This window comes from Mustela putorius, unplaced genomic scaffold (genome assembly GCF_011764305.1).
Source record: "Mustela putorius furo isolate JIRA1106 unplaced genomic scaffold, ASM1176430v1.1 tig00537275_pilon_pilon_pilon, whole genome shotgun sequence".
In the NCBI taxonomy this organism is placed as follows: domain Eukaryota; kingdom Metazoa; phylum Chordata; class Mammalia; order Carnivora; family Mustelidae; genus Mustela; species Mustela putorius.
In genome coordinates, this window is record NW_025422413.1 from 384,153 (window position 1) to 401,787 (window position 17,635).

At 40.0% G+C, this 17,635-nt stretch overlaps 1 long non-coding RNA gene across 1 annotated transcript in view; it reads left to right on the plus strand.

Moving 5' to 3' along the window:
- Positions 1-17,635, plus strand: part of LOC123390187 — a 70,609-nt gene that overhangs the window by 12,135 nt on the left and 40,839 nt on the right. The gene's annotated exons all lie outside the window — the stretch shown is intronic.

The window sequence follows — 17,635 nt, forward strand, 5'->3', positions numbered from 1 at the left end:
CTTTTCATCTTTGCTAATGACCTTTCTCTTTTCCCCTCCTTTCCTGGGATTTAATTTCTAATTTTTCTACTCTCTCTCTTCTAGATTTTCTTTCTCCCTGCCTATAAATGTGTATGAGTCTCAACCTTGCACAAAATGCTTCTCTAAGGTCACACACTCCATCAGTTATCCCCCCTTTCCTCTGCTTGGTTTCATTGCCAACTTCTTCTTCTTCTTCTTTTTTTTTTCCAGAGAGAGAGACAGTGAGAGTGAGAGAGAGTGAGAGAGAGTAAAAGCGCAAGTGAGGTGAGGGGAGAGGGAGAAGCAGACTTCCCACTGAGCAGGGAGCCTGATGCAGGACTCAGTCCCAGTACTCCAGGATCATGACCTGAGATGAAAGCAGGTGCTTACCCAACTGAGCCACCCAGATGCCCCTCATTGCCAACTTCTTCACAGAGTTTTCTACAATCACTACTTTCTCATCTCACAAGTACTTTTCAACTTGGTTTCCATTCTCTTGACTCAATCGAACTTGTCACAGCGAAAGTCATCCCTGGTTTCATATCCAGTGTCCTTCTGAGTTGTCATGTAATTGGACCTCAGCACAACTCTCCCTTCTGACACTCCTCCCCTGGGTTTGTGAAGCAGCTCTCTTCTCCCTAACTAATCTCACCATTAAATGTCCCCCATGGTTCAGCCCTGGCATTGATATTAACTGAGGCTGAGGAGGTGGGCTTGGCAATGGCTCCTACCATGTTCTGTCCAGTGACACTTTAAGGCATAGATTAGTCTTGGGTTCCATTTTCTATTCTTCCTTACAGTATTACAGAAATTAGAATGTTTCAAAAATATTTAATACTTAAATCCCAAAGTTGCTCTTTTTGTTTTTCTTCTGTCTCACCCTAAGAAAGGAAGGAAGTTACCTTTGCTGACAAAGGCCTTGGTCATTCTCTTTGTCATATACTGGCTAATTGAAATGGTGAATCAGAACCAAAGAGGGTCTTTATGAAATATGTGAAAACTTAGATAGTTCTTGCGTCTGGGTTCCTTGGATTAAGTCAAAATGACAGTTTGCTCTACATGGTGCTGTGGTGAGTCCATGTACCTCTGAGTCTGATTTCTCAGTGGAAGATATGGCAGCACAGGCCATTCTAATAGAGGGTCAATGAGTCAAGGTTTTTTTTTTGTTGTTGTTGTTGTTTTGTTTTTGTTTTTTTTTTAAGTTATTATTTGTTTGGGGCACCTGGGTGGCTCAGTCAGTTAAGTGGCTGCCTTTAGCTCAGGTCATGATCCCAGGGTCTTGAGATCAAGCACCATATCGGACTCCCTGATCAACAGGGAGCCTGCTTCTCCCTCTCTTCCCAGCTCATACTCTCTCTCGCTATCTCTGTCATCTCTGTCTCTCCTTGTCTCAAATAAATAAAATCTTAAAAAAAAAATCCTGCAAGTGCTGTGGTATATTGTGGATTTTTAAAAAATGTTTTATTTATTTATTTGAGAGAGAGCAAGAGCAAGCTATATGGGGGGGGGGGGTTGAGGAGCAGAGGGAGAGGGAGCAGCAGGTTTCCCACTGAGCAGGGAGCCTGACATGGGGCTCCATTCCAAGACCCTGGGATCATGACCTGAGCTGAAGGCAGAGGCCTAAACCACTGAGCCACCCAGGTGCCCCTACATAAAGTATTTTTTTTTAAAAGATTTTATTTATTTATTTGACACAGAGAGAGAGAGATCACAGGTAGGCAGAGAGGCAGACAGAGAGAGGGGAAAGCAGGCTCCCTGCTGAGCAGAGAGCTCGATTCGGGACTTGATCCCAGGACCCTGAGACCATGACCTGAGCTGAAGGCAGAGGCTTAACCCACTGAGCCACCCAGGTGCCCCTTATGATGAGTAAGTACTATATCTTTTATTTAGAAAATGGTGGTTACTTATTATGCGATATCTCTTTGTCATGGCATTGAGAAATGTCTAGGAAATCACCCAGTGAAGCTTTCCTATAGTTTCTGGGTATATTCCCTTGAAGATTTCTCCAAAGTTAGGGATCCATTTATGCTACAGATTTGTTTGTGGAGGCTGCTGTAGTTACTTGCTTACTTCTCATTTCAGCAAAGTCTTTCTTTTCTACTGTTTAAATTTTCTACTCTTCCTTCTTGCTCATGAGAATATTTTGCTGGAAACTATTAATAACCCTCCCAAAACTGCATGTTCAACCTTCTTCTAAAGAACAGAGGAAACAGACAACAGAAGTTGTGCACATACCAAACTGAAAGAGAAAAACACAGAAAGTAGCAAAGAAGCCTGAAATAAAGCATAAGACGTATCTCACAGCAGTATAGGAAGGCGAGCAGAGAACTATCACAGAAGCTCTAGGAATTTCAAAGACCCTCTCCGGCACTGTGGTACCAGTAAAGAGGGAAACTGATCCCCCCGGATAGGTAGTTGGGAGTTTTAGAGTTTCAAAATTCATTTAATATTGCACCATTCACAGGTAGGTGCAATAAAGCTTATTTCTAGCACTTATTAAAAGCTCAGTGTACTGGAGTTTTTTTTTTTTTTTTTGGAGGAACTAAATGTATTGATTTTCTCAGGCTCAAACAGTCCTTCAGTTTTCCTTTTTTTCAGACATAACTTTTAGAGGAATGTGAACACTTCTGATAATTTTCTGAGGAACATTTATTTACAGTCACCCTTTCAGGTTGTAAAGAATTATCTGGAGACTCTAATTTTTTTTTTTTTTTTTAAGATTTTATTTATTTGTTTGAGAGAGAGACAGTGAGAGACAACATGAATGAGGAGAAGGTCAGAGGGAGAAGCAGACTCCCCATGGAGCTGGGAGCCTGATGCGGAACTCGATCCAGGGACTCCAGGATCATGACCTGAGCTGAAGGCAGTCACTTAACCAACTGAGCCACCCAGGCGCCCCTGGAGACTCTTATCTTTAACCTTACTTTGTAGTTTTGTATATTCTAAACAGTCCAAGGGTGTATGCCAGAATAAAACCGCTTGAATTTAGAGTGGAAGTGCTTGGGTGGGAAAGGATTGATCATGCTAATGATATTGTACGTTGTTTGTTCTTTTCTTCCAGATCCCAAATATTTCCATCCATCTATACCCAAACAAAAAAGTTGCTTGTTTATTTTTGTTTAGTTTTGCTCCACATTTCTTTTTAATCAGAGTACTCACTAATTACTGTGGGAGTTTAAGTTACTCTTCTAATAAAATATCATCCAGAGTCTGAAACTATGTAACATCCACCCTTTTGAATAATCTACAATGTTTGCAACTCAGAAGCAAAGTTTTTCCAGGATCTAATGTTTCTTCAGAAGTTGAATGGCAAACAGCAGGGGATCTATCATTTCAGAATTCTCTTTCCAGTGGAATGAATCTAGGATTTATGCTTTAGATACATGTGAACACAGTTCCAAAATTATCCAACTCGCTGAAGAGCAGATGTGAGACCAGACAAAAGAATGTGCAGTTCAGTGGTTTCCTTTTGCTCAATTTATAATGATTTCTCTGTAAGCAGTAATAAATAATGACAATGTTTCTCTCAGACTTTGCCTTGAGTCAGAATCCGAGGGCTGGTTGCATACGGATTGCTGAGCCTCACCTCCAAAGTTTCTGATTCAGTGGTCCTGGGGAAGCCGGAGAATTTGCATTCTTAACGAGTTCCCAGGTGATGCTGATGCTACTTGTATAGAGACTGCACTTTGGGAACCACTGCTCTAATTATAATGTTACAGCATGATAATTATACATGGTAATTTAAATGAGTTTCTATTTTCATCTCTGCATATGCAAAAGAACCTGAAAGATTAATGTAGGAATTTCAATTTTTGGTGAAGAATACACACTGAGAAAAATGATATTTTATTCCCTTTATTCCTTCCTTTTATTCCGTATAACCTCAAAAGTATAACGTAATATGTATAAAACACCTGAGACAAATGAAGCCATCTTTTTCTCAGTGATTTGGTACTATGGAGCAACTCTCTGGTTTTGCCTTTGCAAACAGACCATGAGATTGACGTCAGATGACTCTTGCTGAGGCTGGATGCATTTATATACAAAACCTGTCTCATTAGCAGTCCGGTTGCATTTTCAGTTCGGTTGGCCTGTTTGACACCACAATATTTAACTAATGGTCATCTGCCCTGGTGACAGGATTAAATCAGTACACACCCCTACAGCCAAAGCAAGTGTCTGTGGAAATTTTACCTTTGGAATTCAAATACAAATCAAATTCCCTGACTCGTTATTCAAAGAATAAGGACAAGCATGCCCCACAATGTGTTTTTATTGGTTTTGCCTCAGCTTTTTAAACAAGTTTAAGTATTTACGGTTTTTGAAGACAGCCAGTCTTTTCTTTAAATATTCCTTTTGTGATATTTCAACTTTTTTAAAGAGCAAAGAAAGAAGAGCTTGAGGGCTCTGGCAAGCACAACTCACACACTATTAAAAAAGCAAGCAAAGGTGGCATCACCATAATTGAGCCATGGCTGTGGCTGTGGATGCCTGTCCATGGGGGCTGGTAGTCACATGCCGCAGGAGGAGAAAAAGCCCCATGGTGCAAGAGGACTGTGCTCCTATGGGACTGTTAGTTCTCACGACTGCTGTACAGATGTTGAGGAAGAGCAAAGGGGCGGCTTCTAGTATTAGATGTGCATGGTAGCAAGGGTGCTTAAATATTTTTCTTTCCAAACAGTTGGTGTCCTACAACACGCAGCCTGAGTCTAAAAGAGCTATGCAATCCACTCTTATTTAGACCCGGGTCTATTTTAGCCAAGTGATCTTATGGAAAAACACGGGGAAATGTATCAACGACATTGCATTGGGTTATGATTGTCAAGCATGTTCTTTCTTTGGTCTGCTCCATCTGGGTTGCTCCCCTTCACCTTTCGGTGTAACAGCTGCCACCAGGGAGAGGCAAAGAGAGTCAAGGAAGTGCTTGTAGCCTTTGCCTCTTTCATGCTCTTCATTTTTTATCCCTTTTGTCATACCCCTTCTATTGCTCTCCTTTATCCCCTTCCCCTTCTAATATAGAAAATGGCTATAAAGTCATAGATGGGTTACCCCACTGCACATGAGAAACAATTCTTTTATTTTATTTTATTTTTAAGGTTTTATTCAATTTGAGAAATAGAACTTGAGCAGGGAGAAGAGCAGAGGGAGACGGACAAGTAGACTCGGTGCTGAGCACGGAGCCCAGCAAGGAGCTCCATCCCTTAACCTTGGGGTCATGACATGAGCTGAAACCAAGCGTCAGATGCTTAGTGGACTGAGCCATGCAGGCACCCCACAGTCCTTTTATTTTATAAGTATGACTAGAATAGATCTAGTCTCAGTTATATTTTCTAGCTTATTCAATCTCACTGTTCTCCGTTTCTTTCTTTCTTCTTTTTTCTCGGTCTCAAATTTGAAGTGTCCCCTAGTTTTCTCACAGATTCTTAAGTTACTTTCTTTATTACTGAGTGGTGTGTGCTCAATACTAGTTTCTTCAAAATATAACTAAAAAATAGTGATCTGCACACATCACAGGTAAAAGCCAATAAATATATAATTTTTAATATTATCTGTGATTTTGGATTCTGAGACTGTTCTCCATAACAGATAACACAGTATATTGCCTCATACTTTTAATAGGCATTAGATTATTGACTGATTGATTGTCCTTCTGTCCTGTGAGTTTAATGATGCAAAAACTGAAAGACTGTGAGTGTGGATTTTTATAGTTGTTCTCAACCCAGTGGTTTATTTAGTAAACTGAATTATAGCAAAGTTTCTTAAGCTTGACAAAAGGATAAATTGGTTTTTTTTTACAATCTCCTAAGGCTATAGTTTTATCATTATTTTTAAAAAAGATCTTATTTATTTATTTTGACTGAGAGAGAGACATCACAAGTAGACATAGAGGCAGGCAAAAGAGAGGGAGAGAGCAGAGAGCCCGATGTGGGGCTCAATCCCAGGACCCTGAGATCATGACCCAAGCTGAAGGCAGAGGCTTAACCCACTGAGCCACCCAGGTGCCCTATAGTTATTACTATATTTTTTTAAAGATTTTATTTATTTGAGAGAGAGAGAGAGAGAGAGCAGGAGCAGGGGATGGGGCAGAAGGAGAGAGAGAAGAAGACGCCCCCACTGAGCAGAGAGCCTCATGGGGTTTGAGTGGAGGATCCTGGGATCATGACCTGAGCTTAGAGCAGATGCTTACCTGAATGATCCACCCAGGAGCCCTTATAGTTATTTTAAAACTATATCTTTTGAGAATACTAAGACTAAAGACCAGTAAGCAAACCAGTAAGTTGACAACTGAAATACATGGATTCAGTCTATTAATGGGTTGTTAACGAATAGCCAGTACAGCCACCAAACTCATATACTTGAGCTTGAGGTTAAAAAAAAAAAAAGTGTTCTCTTTCTTTCCTAAGCATTCATATCTGGAACCACATAAACATCCCATAACAAATTCAACTTGTCTTCACACAATTTGTTACCTTGTTCTGGCTTGACATCATGTCTAAACAGAAACTGAAAAAGTAATGGCACAGAAAAATGACCAGCCATGGAGTTCTATCGTGTTCTGAAACTAAAGCTAAGCAAATCCTGAAGAGTGGAATGTCTCTCCTGAGACACCTTCTCGGGGACTGTTTAGATCTACCTCCCATACTCCCTGCTTGGGAAGGACGTGTCTCATGCCCTTCTGTGGAAAGGAGGCTCTGATTTAGGTACAGAGATTCAGACTAAGACTCTTTTCAGTAAAATCCCATAAGCCCTAAGAGCTCTCAGAGGTGGAGGAGGGAAGAGTCAGAATAGGCTGGAATTCTAACAGAAAAGATATTTTAGAGAATTGGGCTTCAGGTAAAGACTCAGGGATAATAAGGTCTTTGGGGCCAGGCTTCTCAAGCCAATCTGACTTAATTTGGAAGATAATGCCTATGGTACCAGCCTTTCAGAATTGTGGCTTGGGATCTTCATAACTTTGACTATGACTTGGCAGAATGAGGTAGGATGGTGGTAATATATCAATACATGTTTTCCAGTAGAAAGAGAAGTGAAATAAGCATGAAATCTTGAGTGTTTGGGGTTGGTGGAACACTTAAGACACTCAACAACTCCTTATTGATTGAAGTGTACCTTTTCAATCCAGAAAAAAAAAAAAATCTGGTCTTCACTGTTAGATGGCCACTCCAGGAAGGGGAAATTAGAAAATCTATCGTTTTTTCCCTCTGGGCTCTAGAATAGGAAAAGACGGGGGCAGGCTGGTGGTGACAGAGAAGGAAAGGAAAGCTTAATCCTTCAAAGCATTTGTATCATATTTTTATTTACTGAAGATGCATTAATGACAGCTGAGGAACGGTGAGGGTGGAGAGGAAAGAGCAGATTGTATAGGTTCGTTATGAGAGAATGCCACCAACACAGGAGCTATGTGCCAATCTTACAAAGGAAAGTAGCTGAAGATGCGGATTCTACAGGGAGACAAGTGAGGCACTCTCCTTGGGTACTTAGTTCATTGGGATGCCAAAACCTCAATCAGTAAGATAAATAATGTAGTAGACACAAACTACTTGAATTTTGTGCCTGAAGCAAGTGCCTCACTGCCCTTATCTAGTTCCACTGACAGACTCTCTAAATGCGTTGGACTAATCTGCTGTGAAAAGGGTTATAGAGGTAGATTTCTTAGGGCAGGGGCCAGGGAGGCAATCTTCAGTTGGCTTTCAACTTGTCATGGGGACATCTTAGATATACATACCATTGTGTCATGTGTAAGGAATTCAACAGGATCTTTGAAAATGGAACCCAGAAATCCCCTACTTTAAAAAAATATAGTTAGGAAATGTAAGCTTAACTTAAGTTATGAATGGTAGGGTGAATGGTGGCCTGGTGGCCCTCAAAAACTCCTGTCCATGTCATAATCCCTGAAACCCATGAATGTGACCTTGTTTGAAAACCAAAAACCAAAAACCAAAAAAAGTCTTTGCAGATGTAATTAAATGAAGGGTTTGGAGATAAAGAGATCATCCTTTGTTATCCTGGTGGGACCTAGATCTAATGACAAATCTCTGCTAAGGGGGAGACACGGGGAGACTATGCAGACAGGAGAGACAACAGGGAAGTGATGAGGCTGCAGTCCAGGAAGGAACCAGGGGAAGCTGAAAGGGGCAAAGCACTGATTCTCCCCTCAAGCCTTCCAGAGAGTGCATCCAGACCTGCACCTTGATTCTGGACTTGTAGCTTCCAGAACTGTGAGGGAGTAAGTGTCTGCTGAGTTAAGCCATCAAGTTTGTGGGAATGTGTTACAGCAGCCACAGGAAATTAACACAATGCAACAATGAACTGCCCAAAGATAGCATAGGTATCACAATTGTAGCATTACAGAGGTGCTCCTGGAGGAAGGCTGTCATCTTGAAGATTAGACTGGGGTGGGGGGCTTTAAGTAGCATGACAACATAATTTATTGGCCAAATGAGCGTGCTTTTGAGAAAGGAAGGGGTACTATTAATTACACCTGGACAATGAGCACAAATCCTGGAACGACCACCCTATGTGACTAAGGGATTACATTGTTAATTTCCAGCCAATCAGTGGTCAATGGTAGTTTGGTATTGGAGCCACAACCTCACTTCATTAATTGGAGATATTCAAGGAGTTCTAGCATATGGTGTTAACTAGATCAATTAGAGAAATGAGTACTGAGTGGCCTTTAAAGCAAGGTTTTTTGTTTTGTTTTGAAATATTTATTTTGAGAGAGAATGAGAGAGTGGGGGGAGGGGCAGAGGGAAAGCCCCTCAAGCAGACTCCCCACTGACCAGGGAGCTGAAGCGGGTTTGATCTCAGGACCTCGAGATCATGATGTGAGCAGAAATCAAGAGTCAGATGCTTAAGGGACTGAGCCCTCCAGGTGATCTTGATGTAAAGGGTTTTATGTTGCAAAAATCACCAAGCAGACATATTTATAAAAGCAGGGAATCTGACTTTGGAAAGCTGGAGGGCCAGGAGTGCCTGTTTTGGAACGCTCATTAGCAGGCACTGCGGAGAGCTCCTGGGCAGGTGCGCCAGTGTCTTCAAGGCAGTGTAGCCGATACATTTGTGTGTGTTTATCATTAGCTGCAGCATTTGCCATCAGCCTGAGTTTCATGGTGTTTTAATTATTAAACAGCCAGAGGAGCTTCAGTATTTGGGCAAGAAAAGTAGAACAAAAAAAATCTATTTTTCTAATACGAAGGGACATAGAAGATCTTTAACTGAATCCACCTAGGGAAGAATTAGAGCTTCAAAATCATGGAACACTATACCTTGGCTATGACATTCTTAAACCAACTAGTTTTATGTTTTGGTTTAGGAATTTAATTTCATTATGACAACATAACACTCTAAACTTTGATACTATACAGTTTAAACTCTGTTCAATATGCGATGCAGAGTTAAAAAATGTTTCCTATATTTTTAGGATATATCAATGAGCAATATCTAAGATTCTGAAATTCAAAAAAAAAAAAATTCTGGGCACCAACTATATGCTAGGCACTTTGCCACCTGCTGGGGATGTAAAGATGTGAGCACATTTTCCATCTGTCCCCCTTCCTGCCCTCCCCTCCCATTCTGTGCCCCGGGAGACTGACCCTCACGGACCACGGCTCCCTTGCCTTCTGGCTTCCAGTGGGTGTGGGCCACACCTGTGAGGTGGTGCTCATCTGTCAGCAGCTGTGTCCATATTGTTTTCTCTGGTTCTGACTCCAAAAGGATTCCAGTAACTGGTCTGCGCTAGCGCTGGTAACAAAAAAATAAAGGCGGTAAGGGAGAGGGTAAGAGAACGGAAGGGAGGATATTGTATGATTTCTTTCCTTTTTCGAAACCCTATTCACACTTTTGTTAAAAGTCCCTTTGTTAAACTGACTTTGGCTTACTAATTTGAGAGGCCAAGATCCTAACTGATGAAAATATGGACTCAAAGGAGCACACTTCTAGCTGGAGAAACAGACGTATCACAGCTAACTAAAGCATAAAGTGAAAACTTTACAGTGAAGGCCTGTGCAGAGAGATATCAGGGTCCCGAATGAGGACGTGCTCCCCGGAAAGGTAGGGGTGAAGAGAGAGAGTGTCGTTTTCACCCGGAGTATAACATTTGGACTGCGGAGGATTTAGGGGTGGTGGATTTCCTGATATCTTTATGGACCTCAGGTCTCAGAGATCTTGGGCTAGTTAGATAATGATGGTGGCACGGGCTCAGGAAGGAAGAGGAAACTCCTGGAAATCCCGTTATGCTGGGTTTTTCACTATTATTATTTTAGAATAATGATATGTGGTGAGATGAGCAATGAGCCCAAGCCCGAAAGCCTTTGGGTCCTAAAGTTGTTGCTAGCTAACTCTATGAACAAAGGAACATTTCCTAACCTTCTCTCTGTCTCAACTGCTTCGTCTACTCAATAAAGACAATAATTCCTGCCCTTTCTCTTATAGGATTTCTGTAAGGCTCAAAATGAAGTAGTGTTTGTAAAAATGTTATAGGACTAAAGCACTATACAAAAGTGGAACACATAGGTGTAGGTAAGGATGGAAAAGGTTAGACACGAGTTGGTAATAATTGAAGCCAGATGATAAGCACCTCAGAGTTTATTACAATATCTGTTCTACTTGCGTGTGTGTAAAACACTGTATTTAAAAATAATTGACTTAGGGCGCCTGGGTGGCTCAGTGGGTTAAAGCCGCTGCCTTCAGCTCAGGTCATGATATCAGGGTCCTGGAATCGAGCCCCGCATAGGGCTCTCTGCTCAGCGGGGAGCCTGCTTCCCCCTCTCTCTCTCTGCCTGCCTCTCTGCCTAATTGTGATCTCTGTCTGTCAAATAAATAAATAAAATCTTAAAAAAAAAATAAAAATAATTGACTTAATAAAAAATTGCCAAAATAATACAAAACATTTTTTTATACACTCTACCAGATTCCCCAAATGTTGATAACATACTTCTTGTGCTTTATTATTTTCTGTATGTGTATGTGGATGAATATATATGTATTTTTTATTTTACCATTTGAGAATAAGTCATAGACATGATGCCATTTATGCCTATGATTGTGTATTTCCTACAAACAAATTCATCCTCTTTCATACCCATACTACATTGATCAAAATCAGGAAATTAATAACTGTCATAAGTATTATAAGTGTATAATGCTTATACATCATTATCTATCTACACTTCATACCTCATTCAAACATCACCAAATGTTCACAAATATCTTTTATAGCTAAAGAAGTATAACTTTTGCTTTCTACACTTGCCATTTAGCAGGTGTTTGTTTAATATCTTTAGTCTCTTTAAATCTGGATCAGTTTCTGCCTTATCACATTTTTTTAATCACCTCACACTTAAAAAATATATAGGCCCTTTATTTTGTAAAATGTCCCTTAATCTAGGTTTGTCAGATGTTTCCTTATGATTAGGTCAAGTTATACATTTTTGACTGGAAAACCATGTTATGGAAGCCCAAGTTCAGCTGCCCGTTGCTCTAAAGGCCAATACTCAAGAGACAGGTCTTGACTGAAAAGGAATATGAGCTTTATTCAGGAGGCCGGCCACCTGGGGAGAGGGCCTATCCTATCCTCGGTCTCTGCCTGGCCCGGGGATGTTTAAAGGGGTTTAATCAGTTAAGGAATACAGTGGTCTGTGACATTTCTTGATTACGGGCAGATTCAATGATGTCAGCTGCAGGATTATCTCCATGCTTGGAGATTTTGCAAGAAGGTCTGGTTCGTTGGTACCCAGGGGTTGTGCAAGAGTACTCTGTTCTTTCTGCAAAGGAGGACACGGTCTACAGATGTGCAAAGGGAGGCCAGTGAAGTTATTTGTGTGACCTTAAAAAAGAAAAATATTTTTCTAAAAGATTGCTGGGCTAATCAGAAAGCTAAGGGAGCTTTGAACAGACTTGTTGCCCTCTACGGCCTGGGAAACTTCTGGTCCTCCGTTCCCCAAGACCAACGATCTGCAAATCTCAAAGAAAGTAAATTAGCTCTCGTGAAGGGCCTTAAGTCAGCAAGCAAGGAGTGTTAATTTGACACAAGATAACCCTTAAGACCGGCTGGAGTACTGTGACAACCACAGAAGTAATATATGCTCTCACAGTATCCTATCAAGAGTTGCACAATATCCGTTTGTCACATTATTAATGATTAACTTTACTTGATTAAGGTTATTTGTGTCAGTAAAGTTACATTTTCTCTTTGTCATTAATAAACAGCTTCTAAAGAGATAATTAACTTTCATATATTTTTTACATTTTTATAATAAAAATGGGGGTTGTGGGGGATCAAGAGTTTGGTTTTAGGTAAGTTAAATTTGAGATATCAACTAGGAAATCAAATATATGAATATGAAGCTCAGAGTACTGTTTTAAGGTAGTGTGGTATAATACAGATGAAACACTGAGTGGACTGAAGAGAAAATAGTAGGTAAGGAAGTCAAGAGCCTTTGTAGAATTTTTTATAAGTTCTGATTGTGAGAAAGAGCAAAAGAATGGGGTTGGTAGCTGATAGGGAATTTAAGGTCAAGGAAGGATTAATTTTTAATGTTGGGAAATAGAAGAACATTATTATACGCCAATAGAAATGATGCAGCTGGCACGGAGGGGATTGAGGGTGGGGGGTGGGTAAAGTGGTGCAACAGGGATATCAGAAGCTGTGGAGTCCCTGAGGACAGTTATCCTCAAGTCGGGAAGCTGGCTTCGCATCCCATCTCTGCCACTCTTGAGCTGTGAAGCTTTGGTAAGTAAACCAAACTCTTAGTACCTCAATTAACCCATTTGAAAAATAGGAAAAATTCTTATTATGAGAATTAAGTAAGATTATATTTATAAAGAACACAGTACAGTGCCTGCTGAGGTAAATGCTATATAAATGTAAAGTTAAACATAATCTTGAACTCACAGTCATTTAATATTTTAGAATTGTTTTATCTCTGAGCTGAAATCTGAGATATTTCCTCAGTTCTTTTTTACTCTTTAATTACATCTGTTTTGTTATTTTAACCCATACTTTGAGTTTTTAACTTCAATAGCTATATCTTGGATTTTTAGTTCTGTATAGATTCTCCTTTATTTAAATAGTGTCTTGACACTTCATATGGTTTCTATTTCTTGTTTTAACTTTTAAATGATTTAAACATAGTTATTATATTGTCCCTTTCTAATATTTCAATTTGGGAGGAGCACATGTTTTCCTGTATATTTTTATCTGCTGACTTTCCCTTATGGTGATTCATTTTCCTTTGTGGTTTGTAACTTCTACTGTGAGTTCATTCTCAACTGTAGTTGTTTGTTTCTCTGGATGTCTCATGAGACTTGTTTTGCGTTTTCTTTTGCCAAATGTTCTATGAGTTTCACTGGGAAACCACTTTTGTATTAATTTTGCAATTTATTATCCCACAGATTAGGGCTCTATACTTGCAAATGGCGTAGGACTGGGATTCCATTTCTCATAGGAGGATTTGTTGTTGTTGTTCATTTATTTGATTTTTATTTTTTTAAATTGGAAACTTTTCCAGAACAGCTAATACTAGAGTTTTTTTTTTAAACATTTCTTTCCAGGGACTTAGCTATATAAAACATTTCCCAATTTCAGTTCCCTATTTTGCAGAGGCTTGAGACCACATAAAAATGCCCTCTTTGGGACATTAAAACCTCAGACTTTTGGACCCATATCCAGGTATGATGTGTCCCTAGCCCACCAGAGGAGCTTGTAAGCCCATCACGCTGCCTGAGACATTTCTTGCTTATTGCCAATAACAGAAGAAAGTCCATTTGTTCTTTCAATCTTCACTATATGTTTACAAATTTTTGTTATGTTTTATGTTTTTGTAGAAGGGATAGAATTTATTTTAGTCTAAATGATCCTGTTGTAGGAACCAGAACTCTGCCACTTAATATAGATAGAGATAGCTATATAAATGTTATAAAGAGACCCAGCATGAAGATTTTCCTGAAGAATATGCAAGCCATCTTTTTCTCTATACATTCTTTAAACTCATCTCCTGGAGTAAGCTAGATCAAAGATCAAGAGCTGTGTTCCAGGAGTGCATCTCCTCTGCCCTCCTGAAGAACTGCTTTTTTTTTTTGAATTGTAGTTTGGCATGGTACCCTCACCTTATATAGGCAGATTTTTAACAGAAACAGGCTTGTGAAACCCCTCACTGCCTTCACTATAAAGATATTGTTGAAAAGAACACATTATGCCTTTCTGTACTCTTCCTGAGGAACTGGACTGTTTTTCTTTTAATGAAAACTCTCAATTGAGTAACTAATAGTGTTCTCCTCTATGAATGGACTATTAGAAAGCCTAGAGCCAACTTTGTAGCCAACTTCTAATAAGGGTATAAGGTTGTTGGCATGCATTGTTGGATCCTAACCTTACTCCTGACTTCATCTTATTTTACTACGCTTATTTTCTCTTTTAGTCTCATATATTTGGAAATGTACTTTACCTCACTATATTTTATTTATCTCTGTAAACTATTTTACATCTTTGATAGGGTGAGGTGAATGATGTGTCTATGAAAGAATAATATTAATGTGCAAGGTACAAAGCTAGTTGTATGACACAGTAAATTAACTTCTATGAGTTTCTGTTAAGGGCAGAAAATAATTTATAATCCAAGTGCAAGGGAGTTAAAATACCACAAAATAATAGACAACCATTAAAAATTAAAGTTGAAGAATGTTTAAAGAAATGGGGCACACATAACAACAAAGTATTTAGCTAAGGTCCCCTTCTCATTTATACCAATGGGAGCAATGCAATAATAGGTCAATAATGATTATCTCCTTTAGTAGGATTCTGGTTGGTTTTATTTTATTATTTATGTATTCTTTATTTTCAAAAATTTTGATTATAAACATATATTCCTACTATAATTATAAAATAGAAAAGCAGATAATACCACTGTATCTATCAGAGCTGTAAGGAAACAGCTTTCACCCCAAATGTTAAACCATTTGAAGAAAATTGAATGCTGGATATTACACAGAGGGGTGTATTGGGCTGAAAGGATGAGCAAAGATTGTTCAGGATCCCCAAAACTAGTAACACAGGGAGATATTATCAACCTCCCAGGGGGATTGGAAGGGTATGAGAGGAAATAAATAGAACAGTAGCCTTGGGGGTGGGAGGTTATTCCACCAGAACTGTAGTCACAGAGAAACACAGACACTTACAGAGACATGGTGCCAAAGCAGGGAGGTAGCAGGAAAGAAATATTCAGGACTTTTTCCCCTTTATCTGCTGTGACGGTCAGTTTTGTGTCAACTTGACTGAACCACAGTGTGCCCAGATATGTGATCAAACATTATTCTGGGTGTTTCTGAGGATGTTTTGGAATAAGAATAACCTTTGAATTGGTGGATGGAGTAGATTATCCTCCATAGTGCGGGTGAGCCTCATCCAAACAATTGAAGGTCTGAAGAGAACAAAAAGCTGCTTCTCCCCCAAGTTAAGAGAGAATCTTTCCTGCCTTTGAACTAGAACACTGGCTTCTTCCTACTTCTATTTCCTACTTTTCCTGGGTCTCAAGCATGCCATCTCTTGGAATGGAGCCCTACACCGTTGGTTCTCCTGGGTCTCCAGCTACCGAGCAAGCCTACAGATCTTGGGACTCGGAAGCCTCCATATTCATGTGAGCCAATTCATTATAATATAAATTACGCACACATGCACACACATCCAGTTGGTTCTGTTTATCTGGAGAACCCCAATACCTGACTAATACATTCTCTGATCTCCTGTTGGTGCTTTCCATTGGCCAAATACAGCAGAGGACCTGGGTGATGTCCTGGGGCTCAGAGCAATGAGCAATGGAGCGGATGGTGGATGATTCCCAAGGTTGTGCATGTTGATGATGTGATAGAGGTTGGGGGTGAGAACAAATGCAGACAAATAAAATGTGATGGTGGTTCGGAGAAAAGATGGATTGGGACCAATGAGGAAAATTTTATGTAGAGGTAGATTTTACTATTTATCTAAGGATAAAATGGAATTATGACTGAAAATTATTTAATACCTATGAAGTTCTATAATACTCTAGTTCTTATGAAGATTAAGCTGCATAGTACTACATACCATAGGATGATACTATCTGCATAATAAAAGTTATAATAGCATTGGGGCACCTGGGTGGTTCAGTTGGTTGATTGAGCGTCTGACTCTTTTTCAGCTTAGGTCATGATCTCATGGGTCATGGGATCAGGCCACATGGGGCTCTTTGCTCAGTAGGGCATCTACTTGAAGATTCTCTCCCTCTGTCCCTCCCCCGACTCACCCATATGTTGTGTGTGTGTGTGTGTGTGTGTGTGCATGTGGGCGCATATTCTCTCTCCCAAATAAATGAGTAAATATTTAAAAAAAATCATAATAGCTATGTGCCAGGCACAGGCACTATACTAAATGCTTTACATAAGAAATTGGAATATTTCCATTTTTAATGTTAAATAATGAGGCAGAAATATGAACCCCTTCACAGAGACCTAGATATGTAAAACCAGCAGGTGGTTGGAGGAATTACTGCAGTTTGCTCAGGCACTCTGCAAATAAGAAGTCCCATGGTTTGAAGAGACCATAATACCACTTTGGGTTTCATGTTCATTCAGTGAAGTCCTAGTTACTGCTAGAAAAACACTGACCTTGTGGTCCAAAACCTCACATCAGGAACTGTTTATGTCTTGGCATGAGGAAAGAAAGCTCTTCCTACTCAGATACCCTGCAGGTAATGCCCCCCTGGCTGTGGCACATGACCAAACCTAGAAAGTAATAAAACAAAGAAGAAAACTCAGAAGGGCATATGAGTAAACATGTCAGTTGTGGAAAGGAGTCAGGAGGCACTCAACTTTCTGCTGATATGAAATTTTATTTCCTCTGTTTTGTCTGTGTCTTGCCTACTTTGGAAGAATGAAGCTGGGGGTCATCATGCTGTCAGATAACTGTAGGTCCCTTGATAGAAAGAGAAAAAAACACAAGTGAAAGGAAGCCAAGTGAAATGGGTCAGATCATTCTGGGCAAAGTAATAAGGTCCATGGCAAGGCAGGGGAAGCTTCTCCTCATTGTCCCTAAGACTTTTCTAGGCAGAGCATGTTGAAGGTCAGATAAGGCAGAGTTGACATCAAGTCTGACTCATATCTGCCCTGAGTTGCCTCTTGTCACTAACAGACCAGACAGGAATGTTGGGACTTGTTCAGGCTTCTGAAAAAGGTTAAAAACAGGTTAAGAACATCCAGTTTCAGGGTGCCTGCATGGTTCAGGTGGTTAAGCATTTGCCTTTAGCTTGGTCATAATCCCAAGGTCCTGGGTTCGAGCCCCACATCAGGCTCCCTATTCCATGGGTGGTCTGCTTCTCCCTCTCCCTCAGCTGCTTTCCCTGCTTGTGTTCTTTCTCTCAAATAAATAAATAAAAAAAAATCCAGTTTCATTGCTTACATGATAAAAGACACTGTATTCAAGTCTGAGCTTTGGACATTTTAGGAGCCAAAGTTATTGACATCTCCTGAAGTTAAGTGCACAGTGAGTGACTAGATCCTGAAGAACAAGAGGTCAAACCTGTGACACCAAACCTGTGAACAACCTAGGAAGGAAAAGGGTCAGCAGTCCAGAAACTGACAAATCCCTCACAGCTTTAAGAGTAAT